This window comes from Lipotes vexillifer, unplaced genomic scaffold, assembly GCF_000442215.2.
Source record: "Lipotes vexillifer unplaced genomic scaffold, Lipotes_vexillifer_v1.1 scaffold1665, whole genome shotgun sequence".
In the NCBI taxonomy this organism is placed as follows: domain Eukaryota; kingdom Metazoa; phylum Chordata; class Mammalia; order Artiodactyla; family Lipotidae; genus Lipotes; species Lipotes vexillifer.
The window spans coordinates 438,434-456,168 of record NW_006783279.1 but is presented as its reverse complement, the minus strand read 5'-3'; the positions used below and the strand labels follow the sequence as shown (position 1 = coordinate 456,168).

The 17,735-nt window shown below is 44.6% G+C and overlaps 1 pseudogene; it reads left to right on the top strand.

Moving 5' to 3' along the window:
• The first annotated feature begins 759 nt into the window (after window positions 1-759).
• LOC103085424 (heterogeneous nuclear ribonucleoprotein A1 pseudogene) lies at window positions 760-11,985 on the top strand (annotated as a pseudogene).
• Window positions 11,986-17,735: the final 5,750 nt, after the last annotated feature.

Below are 17,735 nucleotides of genomic sequence, written 5' to 3'. Positions count from 1 at the left end.
CCTAGCCTCGCACTCTCGGCCTTCGGTCCACCGAGACACAGCCTTTCGCGACATTTTCCTGCTTAAAACCCTTCATTACCTCCGCCTGCGCCTTGTAAAGTCCCCTTCTGCGAGGTGGATTCGCGCGCCCGCAGCTTCGCTCTCTCCCGCTGCCGGGGAGGCCGTGTCCTCTCCCTGGCCCTGGGATTCTGGAGACCCCGCTCCTCTCCTGAGAGCCCCTCCCTCCCTCCCAGCCCCTCTGTCCTCGCGTCTCCTCAGGCCGGTCCTTGTGCTCCCCCGGCCTCCCCTTCGTAGTCAGCCCTTCCCCTCAGCCCGCATAGGGGGAGGTGACATGGGCCAGACGTGTGACACCCAGTGTTCTTCCGTCCCAAATTCCAAATGGTCTCTTCCAGTAGCTGGGCATCTTGTTTATTCTCCATCCCTCTAAATATGTGGGGCAGGGGGATCAGGAGAAGCAGAGACACAGTGACTGAGAGACAAGGAGAAAAACTGAGGAGAAAAGAATGAGGGCGAATCGAAGGGAACGTGAACCATGGCTGAGGATCTTGAAGAGGAATAGTAAAATAAAATAAATTTAGCCTTGAAAGTCTTGCACTGCGATAAAATATAGAAGTAATTAAAATAGGATCTGCAGGATTGGAGAGCAACATAGTGGGAGGGGCCTAGGATCATTGGCAGGAGGGGCATAACAGTGGAGAGGCAACACATACTGTGGTGGCGGGAAGACAAAAGAGTTGGAAGCTTGGCCTTCAGAGCAACATGGTGCCTGGAAAGATAGAAGAAACAAAGATTTCAGGAGCAGAGGAAGAAAACGAGCAGGAAAGAAGCATAGCCACCTGGAGGTGCTAGAGAGTGGGGACAAAGGGAGCATAACAGGGATAGAAGGAGTGTAACCCAAGGGCAGAGAGGGAGCAGAGATGGGGGGAAGAAAGAGGCACGAATATCCAGAGATTTAGGATAATCAGAAAGGTTTTGGGAAAGAGCCATAAGAGGGGAAACAAGTTGCAGAGTGGACTGGACACATGTGAGGGTCGATATAGGAGGGCAAGAATGAGACAGTTTGGGATCTGGGACCTGGCAACCTTTGCTGCAGTGCTTACACCTGGACAAACATTTCCTGGAGCAACAGAATGCAAAGAAAGTAGAAGGAACTAAAAATAACTGTGTGCATGAACAGTTGGGGCAAATTATAAACAATATACAAAGAAACTAAAAACCCAATTGCCACTTCTGAGGTGTTGGGTGCAAAAACAGGATACTGTTCATGCACCCTGCACACCGCTCCAGCCTGACCCCTGGACCCACCCCTACCTCACTCCATATAAGGGGCAAACTTGCCCCTTGACCCTGGGAGCGAGCAAGGGATCCTGTTACTTGTTGCTGCATGAGTCCCAATAAAGCCTTGCCTGAATTTCTTGTCTGGACTCTTAGCAATTTCTATTGATAAAAGAGCCCAAAAATCCTGATCCGTAACAGGAACACCAGCAGAGTGGAGGGGAAGAAAAACAGAGACAAAATAGAAAAAGGGAGAAAGATAAAGAGAATGAAATGGAAACGCACAGTAGTGCAGGTAGTGTTGGGGAAACTGGATCCAGATGGATGGTGAATTGTGTTGATATGGATGATTAATTTGTGATATTATTATTTGTGGCTTTAGAATATAGTTTATATAAAATTTGTTTGCTGAGGATGACAATTGCAAAACTGTTTATAAGATTTGTGCATTTAGTAATTCTTTGTATCAGAAGATAACTTCATTATTTATTTATTTTTGGCTGCGTTGGGACTTCGTTGCTGCTCATGGGCTTTCTCTAGTTGTGGTGAGCTGGCTTCTCATTGCGGTGGCTTCTCGTTGCAGAGCACGGGCTCTAGGCACGCGGGCTTCAGTAGTTGTGGCACCCAGGCTCAGTAGTTGTGGTGAACGGGCTTAGTTGTTCCATGGCATGTGGGACCTTCCCGTACCAGGGCTGGAACCCGTGTCCCCTGCATTGGCAGGCAGATTCTTAAGCACTGCACCACCAGGGAAGTCCCTAACTTCATTTTCATGTGGTGTATCACACTGATTGATGTGCAGATATTGAAAAATCCTTGCATCCCTGGGTTAAATCCCACTTGATCATGGTGTATGATCCTTTTAATGTACTGTTGGATTCGGTTTGCTAGTATTTTGTGGAGGATTTTTGCGTCTATGTTCATCAGTGATATTGGCTTGTAATTTTCTTTTTTTTGGTGGCATCTTTTTTTTTTTTTCTTGCGGTACGCGGGTCTCTCATTGTCGCAGCCTCTCCCGTTGCAGAGCACAGGCTCCGGACGCGCAGGCTCAGTGGCCATGGCTCATGGGCCCTGCCGCTCTGCAGCATGTGGGATCTTCCCGGACCGGGGCACGAACCCATGTCCCCTGCATCGGCAGGCGGACTCTCAATCACTGCGCCACCAGGGAAGCCCCAATGATGTTTATATTAACATTCAAAATCAAGTTTAGCCAGTTAGCCTTATATTTTGTTTTCTTCCTTTTTCTGTGATATGTTAAAATGGCTGTGAGATGATAGGAAGATTTTTCCCTCAGGTCCCTCTTAACTGTTCTGTACAAATGATGAAGGATGGACTAGTTTGACTTGGAAGCTTCCAACAGAGCCTCTCTATTCATGATGGAGAAGTTTGCTGAGAGCTTATTTCTAAGCTGACCCCTTGCAATGTTTTCTGCCCCAACAGCTGTGCTTTTGCAGTGGCCACGCTGCACAGCTTTCAGGATCTCCGTTCCTTGACCAGGCATTGAACGTGAGCCAGGGCAGTGAAAGCCCAGAATCCTAACCACTAGGCCAACTGGAAACTCCCTGTATTTTTTTTTTTTTTTCTTGCGTTATCCCTGTATTTTAAAGTTATTTTAATGTGATTTTTCTGGAAAAGAAGAATTAAATGGTTGGTACCAGTGTGATCTGACCTTGAAAGAGAAGTTTCCATTGCTCAGACTCATGATAGATGGTGTTTTAAATAGGATAAGCAATAAGGACAAACTCTGCCCACTTAACCCTTCAGGTGACCTTTTTAGAATTCAGTTACGCCTGATGCTATTCAGTCAACTCAGACTTTCTCATAAATGCCTCAGAGAGCCCACTCGTAACATGGAGGTGATCGACTCCACCAGAAATTCTTCATTTGAGCAACAGAAACCCTTGAAATGATTGGCCCAGTTGGGCCTGAGTTTGTGTGTGGCAGTGCCTAGTTGAATTTAGAGTTTTAATTTTAACTTATTTTATTTATTTACTTATGGCTGCGTTGGGTCTTCGTTGCTGTGCGTGGGCTTTCTCTAGTTGTGGTGAGTGGGGGCTACTGTTAGTTGCAGTGCACAGGCTTCTCATTGCGGTGGCTTCTCTTGTTGTGGAGCACGGGCTCTAGGTGCATGGGCTTCAGTAGTTGTGGCATGTGGGCTCAGTAGTTGTGGCACACGGGCTTAGTTGCTTAGCAGCATGTGGGATCTTCCCGGACCAGGGCTTGAACACGTGACCCCTGCATTATCAGGCGGATTCTTAACCACTGCGCCACCAGGGAAGCCCCTAATTTTAATTTTCAGTTCTTACACTCAGACCTCCTACCGTTTGTCCGCTAGACAAAAATCCTGACTCCTCACTGTGGCTACACAGCCCTGTGTCATCCTCAGGGCCCTGCCGGGGTCTCCAGCCTCATACTGGGAGCTTAACCTTTTCTCATGGTTCACTCTGCCCCGGTCACATTCACCTTTTCTTTGTTCCCAAACACCAAAACCTTTTCTGTCTCAGATCTTAGTTCCTTTCTTACCTTCTCCCTTAAAGTCACCATGGGTCAGGCCCTCTGTCCTCCTTCAGTTCTAGGCTCAGGGAGGTCTCCCCAGCCCCTCCTGACAATCTCTTGTCACACTAATGGTTTTATTGTCCCTACATCAGTCACCCTCACGAGAAATGCCCGTCTCCATTGATTATTTGGAGTCTTTCCCATTTTCACTTCACTGAAGAGCACAAGTTTTCCTCTTCTTCTGAGGATGGCTGCAACATCTCACTCTGGGGATGTGTTTAGAAGCTAGGACTGTGGGATGGGCTGAGTAATCTCCCCTAAGGAGAGACCAGGTGAACAGGGTAGGTGATGAGGATGGTTCCCATATTTGTTCTGGACATTTCGACTTTAATTGATCCTTACCCCATGTGGCTACTTAATTACTCAAAAGCAAAAATATGTAGGGAGCTGTAAAAAGCCCTGCAAATCTGATGTCCTCATGCAGTGTCCTGAGGTGTCGCTGTGTTTAGTCTCCTGTGTCACTGCTCCCCTGTAGCCCCCAGGTATTCCAGTCTCTGCACGTCCAGTGACCAGTCGCCACCTTGGACAGGAGCTTTGCCTTCAAGCATTTCATCTATTCAGAATCCAGGATAGTGATTTCACTGTGCTAAGGGGGGGCATAAATCCAGAACCTAAGGGGAATGAAGGAAGTCCCTGTCAAAGAGCTAGGGTTAACTAATCTTTTAATTACCTGTGAGTTGGGAGAACAGGAGACAAGAGACCTGGGGACCCTCTCTGTTTGAGACTTCCTCACTGAATTCAAATGCCTTTGTAACTGAAGTCCATAACGTCCCCAGTTGCTGGTAAATTTTCCCAGGAGAGTCAACTTCTTGACCTTCATACTGAACGCCCAGCGTCTTTTGGATGGTTTCTTGTGAATATTCCTGTTGCGATGCCTTTGCAGACAGATACTTGTGCCTTTTAACCCTCTTTGCCCATGTTTGCATGAGCAGAGGTGGAAAAATGGGGAAATTGAAGGGGGCCCTGTAGGGTTCTATAGGCTGGATATGGCAGCAAGGGCAAGCATCAAGATGAGCCCCATGAATGGTGTGTTCAGCTGTCCCTTTGGTCTCAGGGGGTTTGTGGCAAGGGATGTGTCATTTCTGGCTGGAACACCTGGTATTGGGTTTATAGGTAGTTGTGGGTACATTGCATGGTTTGAGGTGCCATAGTGTCTTAGCTCAGGTTCCCTGGGACATAGCTGCTGAGACTGAGGTTTCCATGCATTGGTTTATTTGGGTATTTCATGGTTATACCTGGGGACGAGTGAAGGCAGTGGATTTAGGCAGACAAAAACATTTTTCTTCAGTGTTGTGAGAAGTATGGCCTGAGCTGAGCCCACAGGGATCTTTGGGTGCATGAGGATGGGTGCCTTGTCCTCAGGCTATTCATATAGAGGGTGCCCTACAGCCTCCACACCACTGGTGACTTCTGTTGGGTCTTTTGGATAGTGTAGAATCTTTGTGCAATTGTTAGAGTAATACAGGGAAAATTTCAGTGATCGTGTTGTGAGTTATCTTTGGTATTTTTTAGTATTTTGGGTCCCAAATGAAGAAAGTTTTAGATGCACTGTGAAAGATACAAAAGAGAATTTGGAGTGTTTCCATGAGGGATTTGGGGGCATCACTGGGGCATGTGCACCTTTGGAAACATCTTTCTTTTATATATAGTTTTTTGGAGATGACAGTGTTTGGTCTGTGGTCATGGTGAAGGAAAATATATGTAGTTTTCCCTCAGGCATGATTTATTGAAGTAGAATGTTTTCTCGTATTTTATAGTAGGATGAGTTGACACAGATTGTACGGAGATTGTGTTGGACCCCATGAGAGTTTGTAAGTTCATTTGAGTCCAGAAGGAAAATTATGAGTACTAAGCTTTGAATGGCAAAAGGTTTTCGTTAGGGATATTCTGCTAGGTATGTGTCTGTGGACACAACTTGAGATGGGCCATTAAGTTCTCTGGTGTAGTGAAAAATTTTTCCAAGAATCAGAGGGCAAGTAGCACCACAGTGATCTGCAGTCCAGAGGCTCATCCTTGGGAAGCTGTAGCTGCTACTTTCTGGCTGCCAGGCCAGTACTGGTTCCCCTACTGTCCTCTCCCTACCTGTGTGAAAGTACACACACACACACACACACACACGCACACACACAATACACAGAACAGGGAACCCTTGTGCTTTGTTGGTGGCAATGTAAGTGGTAGGGCTTTTATTGAAGTCAGTATAGAGTTTCCTTAATAAAATAAACATAGAACAGGCACACAATCTATGACACCCACGTCTGGCTAGATATCCAAATGAAATCAAATCATTATAGTGACATTAATATTTGTACTCCAATGAATATTATTGCATTATTCAAAACAGCCAAGATGTAGAAAGAACTAATGCCTGTTGGCAAATGAATGGATATAGAAAATGTATGTCAGCCATAAATGATGACATTGTGACAAAAAAGAAAGGTATTATATATGGAAGCTAGAAATGTCAAACTCATAGAGCCATAGCGTATAAAGATTGTTAGAATGTAAGTCCCAGAGAGATCCTATTTCTAGTCCGCAGTCCCTCAAAGGATGAATATGCATCTTTCAGCCTTTTAGTTTGTCTTCTGTGGGTAGATCACATGGTTTCATCTTATAATATCTGACCTACAAATCTTGTATTTTGTTTTGCTCTTGTACTGCTCTATCAGGTTGGGGAATGTATACTCTTCTTGATTTCTTATTCTCCTAAGTTTGCATGCTTTTGCCTCTGAAACTTGTTTTTGAAATACCTAGTCCTTGGGTCTGAAATTTTATCCAGTTTCTCTGCTGTGATAAGCCACCCTTAGTTAATGCACAGCTTCAGGTGGACTCTCCATCGTGTGGGTTTGCTGGGTAACAGAAATTTTTGATGTAGAACAGTTTCCCTCATATGTTGTAATATTTTCCTGCAGCATACAAAATCAGCATTTCAAGCTATGTAGTGGAGTGGTCAGCATGTTCTAGGATATGAGACAGAAAGTATCAACAGAGCCTGGCTGATAAGTCTTTCCAAAGGGTTTTTTTCTGATTTTGAGGAATATCACAAACCATTTTTCAAGGGCAGTGACTCTTAGGATGTGTTTATCTATTCCTTCAAGAGACACTATTGGGATTTACTAGGGATTGGGTTGACTCTGTTGATTGCTTTGGGTAGTATTTACATCTAGAAAATATTGACTACCAATTAATGAACTTGGGATATCTTTGCATTGTGTCCTAATATTTTTCAGCTGTGTTTTTAGTTTACAGTGTACAAATCTTTCCCTTTAAATGTCAGCTTATTCCAAGTATTTTACTTATATCTTTGATGTTATGGTTAATAGAGTTGTTTCTGAATTTCCTTGTTTTTTTTTTAAGGAGTGTTTTTTGTTGTTGTTTTTTGTGCCACACAGCACTGCTTGAGGGATCTCAGTTTCCCGATCAGGGATTGAACCCGGACCACAGCAGTGAAAGCGCCGAATCCTAACTACTCGACCACCAGGGAACCAGGGAACTCCCCCTGAATTTCCTTCTTGAGTGTTCATTTTTAATTTATAGAAATTATAAAAAATTGATTTTTATTTGTTGATTTTATCTCATAATTTTTCTGAGTTCCTTCATTATTTCTAGCAGGTTATTTTGCAGAACCTTCAGGGTTTTCTACATACTAGAACATGTTGTTTGTCAACAGGGATAATTTTGCTTCCTTTTTCTATTTGGATACCTTTTATTTACTTATTATTTTCTGCCTATGTGTTCCTGCTAGACTTTCTAGTAATTTGTTTTTAGAAACAGTGAGAGCAGATATCCTTGTCTTGTTCCTGATCTTAGAGAAAAATCTGTTGAGTATGATGTTAGCCGTGGGCTGCTACTATACGTCCTTAATGTTGAGGAATTTTTGTCTATTTTTAGTTTATTGAGTGTTGTTATCATAAAAGACTGTTGACATTTGTCAACTGCTTTTTCTGCATCAGTAGAGATGATCATGTTGTCTTTTTCTTTCATTCTGTTAACATGCTGTTTTACTTTGAATGATTTCCATATGTTGAACCATCATTATATTTTAAAAATACATTCCCATTAGCCATGGTATATAACCGTTTTAACGTGCTATTGAGTTGTTAAGTATAATGTGTAGAGTTTTTTCATAGCTTCTTTATATCATTTTGATGTATTCATGTTCTGTAGTAATATTCCCTATTTCATTTCATTTCATTTTATTGTGAACAGAGGAGCGACAAATTATTTGTGACAGAAGCTGCAGTATCATATATTGTAATAATTTCCAATTAATTATCACCCTGTGAGATTATACATGTCTGCCCTTTGATAACAAGGTTGGCTGCTTGACTTAGGCAACCCTTACTTCCCTTTGAGAGGATTGTACTGCCTTGCCCATTTATGCCTTTTGAGCTCCTGGGCCAATTTGGTGTGAGTAGAATGGCATGTTTCAACCTGAAATCAAAGCTTTCAAAGCTTTTATTTGCTTCATATAACCCTGTCTTCTCTGTACTGCAAGAATGGTCTTGGATAGACTGAAATTTTACCTGGAATGACAGAATCAAATTATTGAAAGAAGCAAGAGGTGAATAGTGATTCATATAATATGAGGAAGCAATCAGTGTTTCTTGTTGTAAGCCACTGAGAATTCAGGAATATTTGTTACCATAGCAAAACTTGTAGACATTTAACTGGTACACTTTCAATGACCTTTTCTTTTTCCATACCCATCTTAACCTCCCAAAGTCAAGGAGGTGAGAGGTGAGAGGCCTGCATACTGAAAAAAAAAAAATTATTTATTTATTTAGGCTGTGCCATATCTTAGTTGCGGCACACGGGATCTTCGTTGTGGCATGCGGGATCTTTTAGTTACGGCATGCGGACTTCTTAGTTGCGGCATGCATGCAGGATCTAGTTCCCCAACCAGGGATGGAACCTGGGCCCCCTGCATTGGGAGCTCAGAGTCTTACCCACTGAACCACCAGGGAAGTCCCGCATTTATTCTTATTTATTTATTTTTAACATCTTTATTGGAGTATAATTGCTTTACAATGGTGTGTTAGTTTTTGCTGTATAATAAAGTGAATCAGCTATATGTATACATATATCCCCATATCCCCTCCCTCTTGTGTGTCCGTCCCACCCTCCCTATTCCACCCCTCTAGGTGGGCACAAAGCACCGAGCTGATCTCCCTGTGCTATGTTGCTGCTTCCCACTAGCTATCTGTTTTACATTTGGTAGTGTGTATATGTCCATGCTACTCACTCACTTCATCCCAGCTTTTTTTTTTTTTTTTTTAGATTCCATATATAGGTGTTAGCATATGGTATTTGTTTTTCTCTGTATGTCAGACTCTAGGTCCATCCACCTCACTACAAATAACTCAATTTCATTTCTTTTTATGGCTGAGTAATATTCCATTGTATATATTTGCCACGTCTTATTTATCCATTCATCTGTCGATGGACACTTAGGTTGCTTCCAAGTCCTGGCTATTGTAAATAGTGCTGCAGTGAACATTGTGGTACATGACTCTTTTTGAATTATGGTTTTCTCAGGGTATCTGCCCAATAGTGGGATTGCTGGGTTGTATGGTAGTTCTATTTTTAGTTTTTTAAGGAACCTCCATACTTATTTATTTCTATTGAAGGATAGCTGATGTACCACGTTGTGTTAGTTTCAGATGTACAGTAAAGTGATTCAGATATATATATTCTTTTTTGGATTCTAATCCATGATAGGATATTACAAGATATTGAGTTTAGTTCCCTGTGCTGTACAGTAGGTATTTGTTTTTTGTCTATTTGATATATAGTGCTGTATATCTGTTAATCCCAAACTCTAATTTATTCCTCCCCCACTTTCCCCTTTGGTAATAATAAGTTTGTTCTCTATGTTTTTGAGTTTATTTCTGTTTTGTAAATAAGTTCACTTGTATAGTAGATTCATTTGTTTTTAATTCAGTTGCAAATATATTACGTTCATTGTCTAACTACCCTTAAAGGACTTTGTGTTTTCAATTATAAAACTTCCAACTGGTTTATCATGATCAAATATTTGTAAATAATCTCACTGAAATTGCCCTATTTCATGGTGCTGCCTTCATCTGAATGAGGAAGCGTCAGAACTGGATGAGCTCAGTTACGACTAAATTTTGGTCTGAAAATATCCTCTACGATTTTGTTCAGTTTATGGTTCATAGATTTCTGACTTGGTGATTTAGAGCAACATATTTCAGCACTTAATGATTTCTCTTGTATGTGACAGGGAGAGTCACAACACAGGCACAATGAGTATGAAGGGTCCTTCAATGCCATCCGAAGTCATAAACGCTAAGGTTCCTGGGCAAGTTTGTTATTACCAGTATTAGTTTAAATTTTCTAATGTTCCTTTATTCAAATATAACACATGTATTTATTATTTTTTGAATTTCACTTGATGTCATATTACGGAGTGAAAATGTTAGACTTTACTTAAACTCTGTAACTTGAAAATAGCAAAGGTTAAAGAGCTCCTTTTCTTCTTTTGTGCTAAAGGAAACAGCTTACTTAGCTAAGAACTACACCTCCCTGTCAATTTCAGTATGACTCATGATAGCTCCCTTGTTTCCTTAGGAACCAGCCAGATAGGAATACTCCAGATTCCCAGCCTCAGTGTCATCCTCAGTTGTCCTCAGTGATCACTGGGTACAATGACTGTTACCATGATTTAATCAAAATTTAGTATGCTTTTCTCCCCTCCCAAGGTCACTATTTTAGACCACGTTTGAGCATTGTAATTCAGAACAACAACACTGCCTGAACATCTCCTCTAAGTAGGAGACTTTAATGTAAAACATCCCCTGAGAATGTAGCCTCAGGCCACCTAATTATCCAGTCTTCCATATGGGGGCTTTCCTACCTTGTTGACCTCTGGGTGTAAAAGAAAAACTGTTCATTGGTCTGACTTTTTTTTTTTTGCCGTACGCGGACCTCTCACTGTTGTGGCCTCTTCTGTTGTGGAGCAAAGGCTCCATCGTGCAGGCTCAGTGGCCATGGCTCACAGGCCCAGCCGCTCCGTGGCATGTGGGATCTTCCTGGACCGGGACACGAACCCATGTCCCCTGCATCGGCAGGCGGACTCTCAACCACTGTGCCACCAGGGAAGCCCTGCAGTAGCTCTTTATCAGAGGTTTGAGTTTTGAAACAACTGATGAGTGTCTGAGGAGCCCTTCTGAGCAGTGGGGAGTGCTCACACATTGTGTGGCAACGAGGGATCCAAACACCAAGCGCTGCAGAGGCTTTGGAGTTGTCACATATGCCACTGTGGAGGAGGTGGATGCGGCCATGAATGCAAGGCCACACAAGGTGGATGGAAGAGTTGTGGAGCCAAAAAGGGCCGTCTCAAGAGAAGATTCTCAAAGACCTGGTGCCCACTTAACTGTGAAAAAGATTTTTGTTGGTGGCGTTAAAGAAGACGCTGAAGAACATCACCTAAGAGTTTACTTTGAACAGTATGGGAAAACTGAAGTGACTGAAATCATGACTGACCAAGGTAGTGGCAAAAAGAGAGGCTTTGCTTTCATAACCTTTGATGACCATGACTCTGTAGACAAGACTGTCAGTCAGAAATACCACACGGTGAATGGCCACAACTGTGAAGTAAGGAAAGCCCTATCTCAGCAAGAGATGGCTAGTTCCTCATCCAGCCAAAGGGGTCCAAGTGGTTCTGGAGACTTTGGTGGTGGTCGTGGAGGGGGTTTTAGTGCGAATGACAGCTTTGGTCGTGGAGGAGACCTCAGTGGCCGAGGTGCCTTTGGTGGCGGGGGATATGGTGGCAGTGGGGATGGCTATAATGGGTTCGGTAATGATGGAAGCCATTTTGGAAGTGGTGGAAGCTACAATGATTCTGGCAATTACAACAACCAATCTGCAAATCTTGGGCCCATGAAAGGAGGAAACTTTGGAGGCAGAAGTGCTGGCCCCTGTGGTGGTGGAGACCAATACTTTGCCAAACCACAAAACCAGGATGGCTGTGGTGGTTCCAGCAGCAGCAGGAGCTGTGCTGGGGGGCAGAAGGTTTTAACTACTGCCGGGAAACAAAGCTTAGCAGGAGACGAGAGCCAGAGAAGTGACGGGGAAGCTCCAGGTTACGAAAGATTTGTGAACTCAGCCAAGCACAGTGGTGGCAGGGCCTAGCTGCTACAAAGAAGACATGTTTTAGACACTACTCATGTGTGTGGGGAAAAAAAACTCGAGGACTATATTTGTAATTGTATAACAGGTTATTTTATTTTATTTATTTATTTATTTTTTGCGGTACGTGGGCCTCTCTCTGTTGTGGCCTCTCCCGTTGCAGAGCACAGGCTGTGGACGTGCAGGCTCCGGATGTGCAGGCTCCGGACTCGCAGGCTCAGCGGCCATGGCGCATGAGCCCAGCCGCTCCGCGGCATGTGGGATCTTCCCGGACCGGGGCACGAACCCGTGTCCCCTGCATCGGCAGGCGGACTCTCAACCACTGCGCCACCAGGGAAGCCCTAACAGGTTATTTTAGTTTCTGTTCTGTGGAAAGCATTCCAACAAAGGGTTTTAATGTAGATTTTTTTTTTGGCACCCATGCTGTTGTTTGCTAAATGTAAGTAGTCTGATCATGACGCTGAATAAATGTGTGTGTGTTTTTTTAATGTGCTGTGTAGTCAGTCTACTCTGAAGCCATTTTGGTAAACTACCCCCACAGTGTGACCTTAGAATTCCTTCAGGGTGATGCCAGGTTCCATTCAAAGTTTATTTACAACCTGCTTTGGTGGAGAAGCTATTGTCTTCAGAAACCTTAGTGTAGTTGAACTGACAGTTACTGTGTTGTGACCTAGAGTTCACCGTTAAAAGGGTCACCCAAGCAAAGTCATGGAGTTTTTTGATTATTAATATGATAGTTGGCACATCCTGTGCAATATATCTAAATTGAATTATGGTACCAGATAAAGTTATAGATGGGAATGAAGCTTGTGTATCATCCATTATCATGTGTAATCAACAAATGATTTAATACCCTCTTAAAAAGAAATTCACCCTTTTAACGGTTATATGATCAATTGTTATCTATAGTTTTACAGTGGCTGTTGAATGACTATAGGTATTTTGTGAAAAAGCAGGGAAGAATGATGAAATACTTTATGTGCAAGGATTGGTAGTATTACCAGGGAAAATACGAAAAGGTGGGGAATGAGAGTGAGGATATGTTGCTCCAAACCTTAACTCCTCTGGCTGAGCTGGCTGTCCCAGCTGCTCTGGCAATTATGCCACTATATACACACCCCTTCCACCACTTTCCATTCCTATCCAGCCTGTATTCCTTACACTGAGGCTCAGGACAACCCCTCCTCATAGGGATCAGTTAGAAAATCCTGTGTTAGTTTCAGGGGTACGGGGACTTGGTCTGGTATTGCCGTCTACGACCCGACAGGGCACCCAATTTGGGCCGGGAGCCATTTCCGGGACGGGCAGTTCCGCTTACGCTGTTATCTCATAGGGGGCGTAAATGCAAATGGATAGCCGGCTGGGTTTCTCAGACTTGTTTAATTGGAAAGATTGCAGTCCTCATAAGATCGCAGCCCTCCTTAGAGGGAGGATCCCCTCCACCTGAAGCCCACTTGGAAGCAGCCACAGCTGAACCGAATTGGGACCCCAGTCAGGGAAGAAGGCCCTCATTAGAGCACCTTGGCAGGGCCTTGAAAAGGGAAACCAAAGCAAAGGAGGTTGAGCAACATTCAGCAAAACAAACGAAGACCTCTGAGAGTTTGGAAAGGATTTATCAGGCCTACAGACGCCATACTCATGCAGATCCTGAGGCCCCTGAAAATATTAGGATGGTACATTTGACCTTTTGGGGCAAAGTGCCTCCGATATCAGGAGAAAGTTGGAAAAATTAGATGGTACATTTGGAATGAACCCTCCTCAATTGCTAGATGTTGCTTTTAAAGTGTTCAACAGGGCACAACAGAGAAGTGAAGATGCAAAACCACCCGCCTCTCTTTTGACAGTGGCGTTGGATCCCTGGAAGGCGGGTAACCTGGAGAGGTGAGCGCCCACTGGGGAAGGAACAGTGTGCTTACTGGAAGGAGGGGGAACATTGGAGAAGATTGCCCTCGGCGAAAACAGAAGAACAATAAAAGACAAGAACCTCTCATGACAGAAAGAGAGGAACGCTGAATGAAGAGGCCCAGGGGCTCCCTTGGACTTGAGGCACCTACTTCCCCACAGAAGTTGGGGGTGAAATTGACAGTGGGGAATGAGCTGATGAACTTTCTTTTCTTTTATTAAATAAAATTAAATATTTATTTATTTATGGCTGTGTTGGGTCTTCGTTTCTTTCTGTGCGAGGGCTTTCTCTAGTTGCGGCAAGCGGGGGGCCGCTTTTCATCGCGGTGCGCGGGCCTTTCGCTATCACGGCCTCTCTTGTGGAGCACAGGCTCCAGACACACAGGCTCAGTAGTTGTGGCTCACGGGCTTAGTTGCTCCGCGGCATGTGGGATCTTCCTGGACCAGGGCTCGAACCCGTGTCCCCTGCATTGGCAGGCAGATTCTCAACCACTGCGCCACCAGGGAAGCCCTGATTAACTTGATAGACCTCACCCTGAAGTTTTTCCACCAGAATAGCTTGACATCAGAGTCCCACCAGAACACGCTTTAAGCCTACATACGGGGCTCATGCAAATCCCTGGAAAGGAGACAGAGCTCTTTCCCGCAAGGTCTTAAAAATAACCCAAAGACTGCTGTCAGACCTCCACAGATGGGGACTCAACACAGAGGAACCTGCCCAACCCAGGACTGAAAAACAGACTTTCCTCAAATGCCTTGAACTGCAAGAAATTTCAGATAACCTGCTAGTGTTTGTGTGGACACTTTTTCAGGATGGGTGGAAGCATATCCCACAGACAGAAAATCTCTGAAGTGGTTAAAGCCCTTCTAACGGATATTATCCCCTGATTTGGAAGAAGTCATTAAAACTGCATTCATCCTGGAGACCATAATCAACAGGAAAAACCAAGAAAATGAATCATACATTAAAAAGGAACATCGCTAAAACATGTCAGGAGACACTGAATTTGGGATGAGGCCTTGCCAGTTGCTCTGCTATGGATCAGTGGCTCCCAGAAGCAGGCTTAAATTAAGCCGCTTTAGTATACTGTATGGCAGGCCGTTGCAGGTGTGTGCCCAGGCAGGAGAATCTATAAATGCTAAAGACCTAGCGGTGCCAATCACATTAAAACTTTGGGCTCTATTTATTCATGAGTTTACCTCCAACAGGTCTGCCCATCCAACCGAAGTAGATGGGAATTCCATCTCCATTGTCCATTGGAGAAGGGGCAACCAATTTGTTTAATTGTGTCCAAAGAAATAGCACCGGAATTTAGTTTATGTATTGAACTGGAACCAAAACCCCAAGTTCAGTTACGAATTAGACAAGAAACTGCTAAGAGGTTTCATCAGGTTTACATAGTTGTAGATAAAAAGGACTAACTAAAGATTCTAAGGAATATTCCTCACCTCTGTTCAGCAGAAGGGTCTTCATTCCTTTTCCCATGAGACTGTGGGATGGAAATTGACAGTGGAGAATTGTAATAGGGAAGAACACTTTGTATTCTATTACAAGTTCGTCACTGAAGGGATGTTGCCTGGAAGCTTAAATTATACATAATGGCCCATCTCTGGGAACCCTACCTCCCAGGTCATGAGCCTTAAGCTAAAATACCTTTGTTTAGCTCAAAGGAAACCTCCTGACCAGGCCCACCTGTGAATGACTGCAGGGAGGAAGAAATTGACACATCCCCCTCTGGAGGCTGATGGGAAGCAGGAAGTGTTTGACTTTACTGCCTCCCCTTTTAGTATAAAAGGAGCCTGAATTCTAACTCAGGCAAGATGGTTCTTTGGGGGCATGAGCACACCATCTTCTTGGTTTGCTGGCTTTCTGAATAAAGTCGTTACTCCTTGTCCCAACGACTCGTCTTTTGATCATTGGCCTGTCATGTGGCGAGCAGTAGGGGCTTAGACTCAGTAACAAAAGAACAATGTAATGTATATGTTTTTAAAAATGTATTGCTCTTTTTAAAGCAATGGTTAGTAAAAATGTTTTTAATTTAAAAATTAAAAAAAAGCAATTTTTAAAAAAGTGTAATCATTACTGATAGAAGTTATCACATACCTTAGTCCTCCAGTCTCAGACCCTGTTTTTTTTGTTTTTTTTTTGCGCTACGCGGGCCTCTCACCCCTGCGGCCTCTCCCGTTGCGGAGCACAGGCTCAGTGGCCCTGGCTCACGGGTCCAGCCACTCCGCGGCATGTGGGATCTTCCCGGACTGGGGCACGAACCCATATCCCCTGCATCGGCAGGTGGACTCTCAACCACTGCACCACCAGGGAAGACCAGACCCTGGGTTTTGTCCCTGAGTCTCTGGAACTGAGCAGTGTTGAGTTGGCCTCCTGGCTGAATAAGAAACAGAAAGGACAAGTTGTTCTGCAGGGTGTCAGTATGAAATGGCCCATTCTTCCCAGGGAGAGTTTTGCATTTATTTATTATTTATTTATTTATTTTTGGCTGTGTTGGGTCTTCCTTGCTGCGCGCAGGCTTTCTCTAGTTGCGGTGAGTGGGAGCTACTCTTTATTGTGGTGTGCGGGCTTCTCATTGTGGTGGCTTCTCTTGCTGCAGAGCACAGGCTCTAGGAGCGCGGGCTCCAGTAGTTGTGGCATGCGGGGTTCAGTAGTTGCAGCATGTAGGCTCTAGGAGTGCAGGCTTCAGTAGTTGTGGCATGTGGGCTTCAGTAGTTGCAGCCTTTGGGCCCTAGAGCGCAGGCTCAGTAGTTGTGGTGCATGGGCTTTGTTGCTCCATGGCATGTGGGATTTTCCTGGACCAGGGCTCGAACCCGTTTTCCCTGCATTGGCAGGTGAATTCTTAACCACTGCGCCAGCAGGGAAGTGCCAGAGTTTTGTATTTTTTATTCTAGTTTGTAATACAGAGACAAGACAAGCTCTTGTTTTCTTAAACTGCTTAAATTAATACTAATTGCAGGAAATGTTCCACATCCAGTGACTGCCCAACAGCTACCACTTGGAGACCCAAGTTCCCAACCACTGAATTGCTTGAGCCTCAGGAGCAGGACTTGTGAGTAACATGCTGGCAAAAACAATTTTTTATTAAAATCATTTTCTACTTGTTAGGAGGAAACATCCTAGTTTCCAACATAACTGGTCCCTAAAGTTGTAAGCTTTTGCTTGAAAACTGTAACAGCCAGTAACTTAAGGGGTTTAAAAGTACTGGGAAGTACCATTCCCTGCCTGCCCCCTACCCGCTGTCCCGCCTTTCGGGCTCTCGGGCTCAGACCTGGACTCTCCTCGCCCCGCCTCTTACCTTCAGCGGTCCGCCCAAGTCCCGCCTAGAAGCCTCGCCTCTGAAGTACGCGCTGCGTGCGCAGTTTCTTACGGAAGCGGAAGCGGAGACCTGAGAGTGAAGGTCGCACAGCGGAGCTTAAGTTTTTCCTTCTAGTGTTAAGTCTGTGTTGCGCGGTCCCCCTTACTCCATCTTTAGGGTCTCCGAGGTTCTGCGGGCGTAATAGCCCAGCGCCCGCCGTCCGCCCCAAGTAAATCCAGAAGTCGCCGTTACAGGTCGAGTATTAATTTCCTTTGGGTTTGAAATCGCTGTGAGGTTGGTCCTTGCCCTTTGCTTTTCGGCCTTCGGTCCACTGAGACACCGCTTTTCGCGACATTTTCCTGCTTACAATCCATTATTACTTCCGCCTGCCCCTTGTAAAGTCCCCTTTTGCGAGGTGGATTCGCGCGCCCGCAGCTTCTTTCTCTACCCCCACAGAGGGCAGCGCCGGCCGCCGCGCTCCCGGACAGGCCGCGTCCTCTCCCCGGTCCCGGTATTCTGGAGAGCCCGCCCCTTTCCGGAGACCCC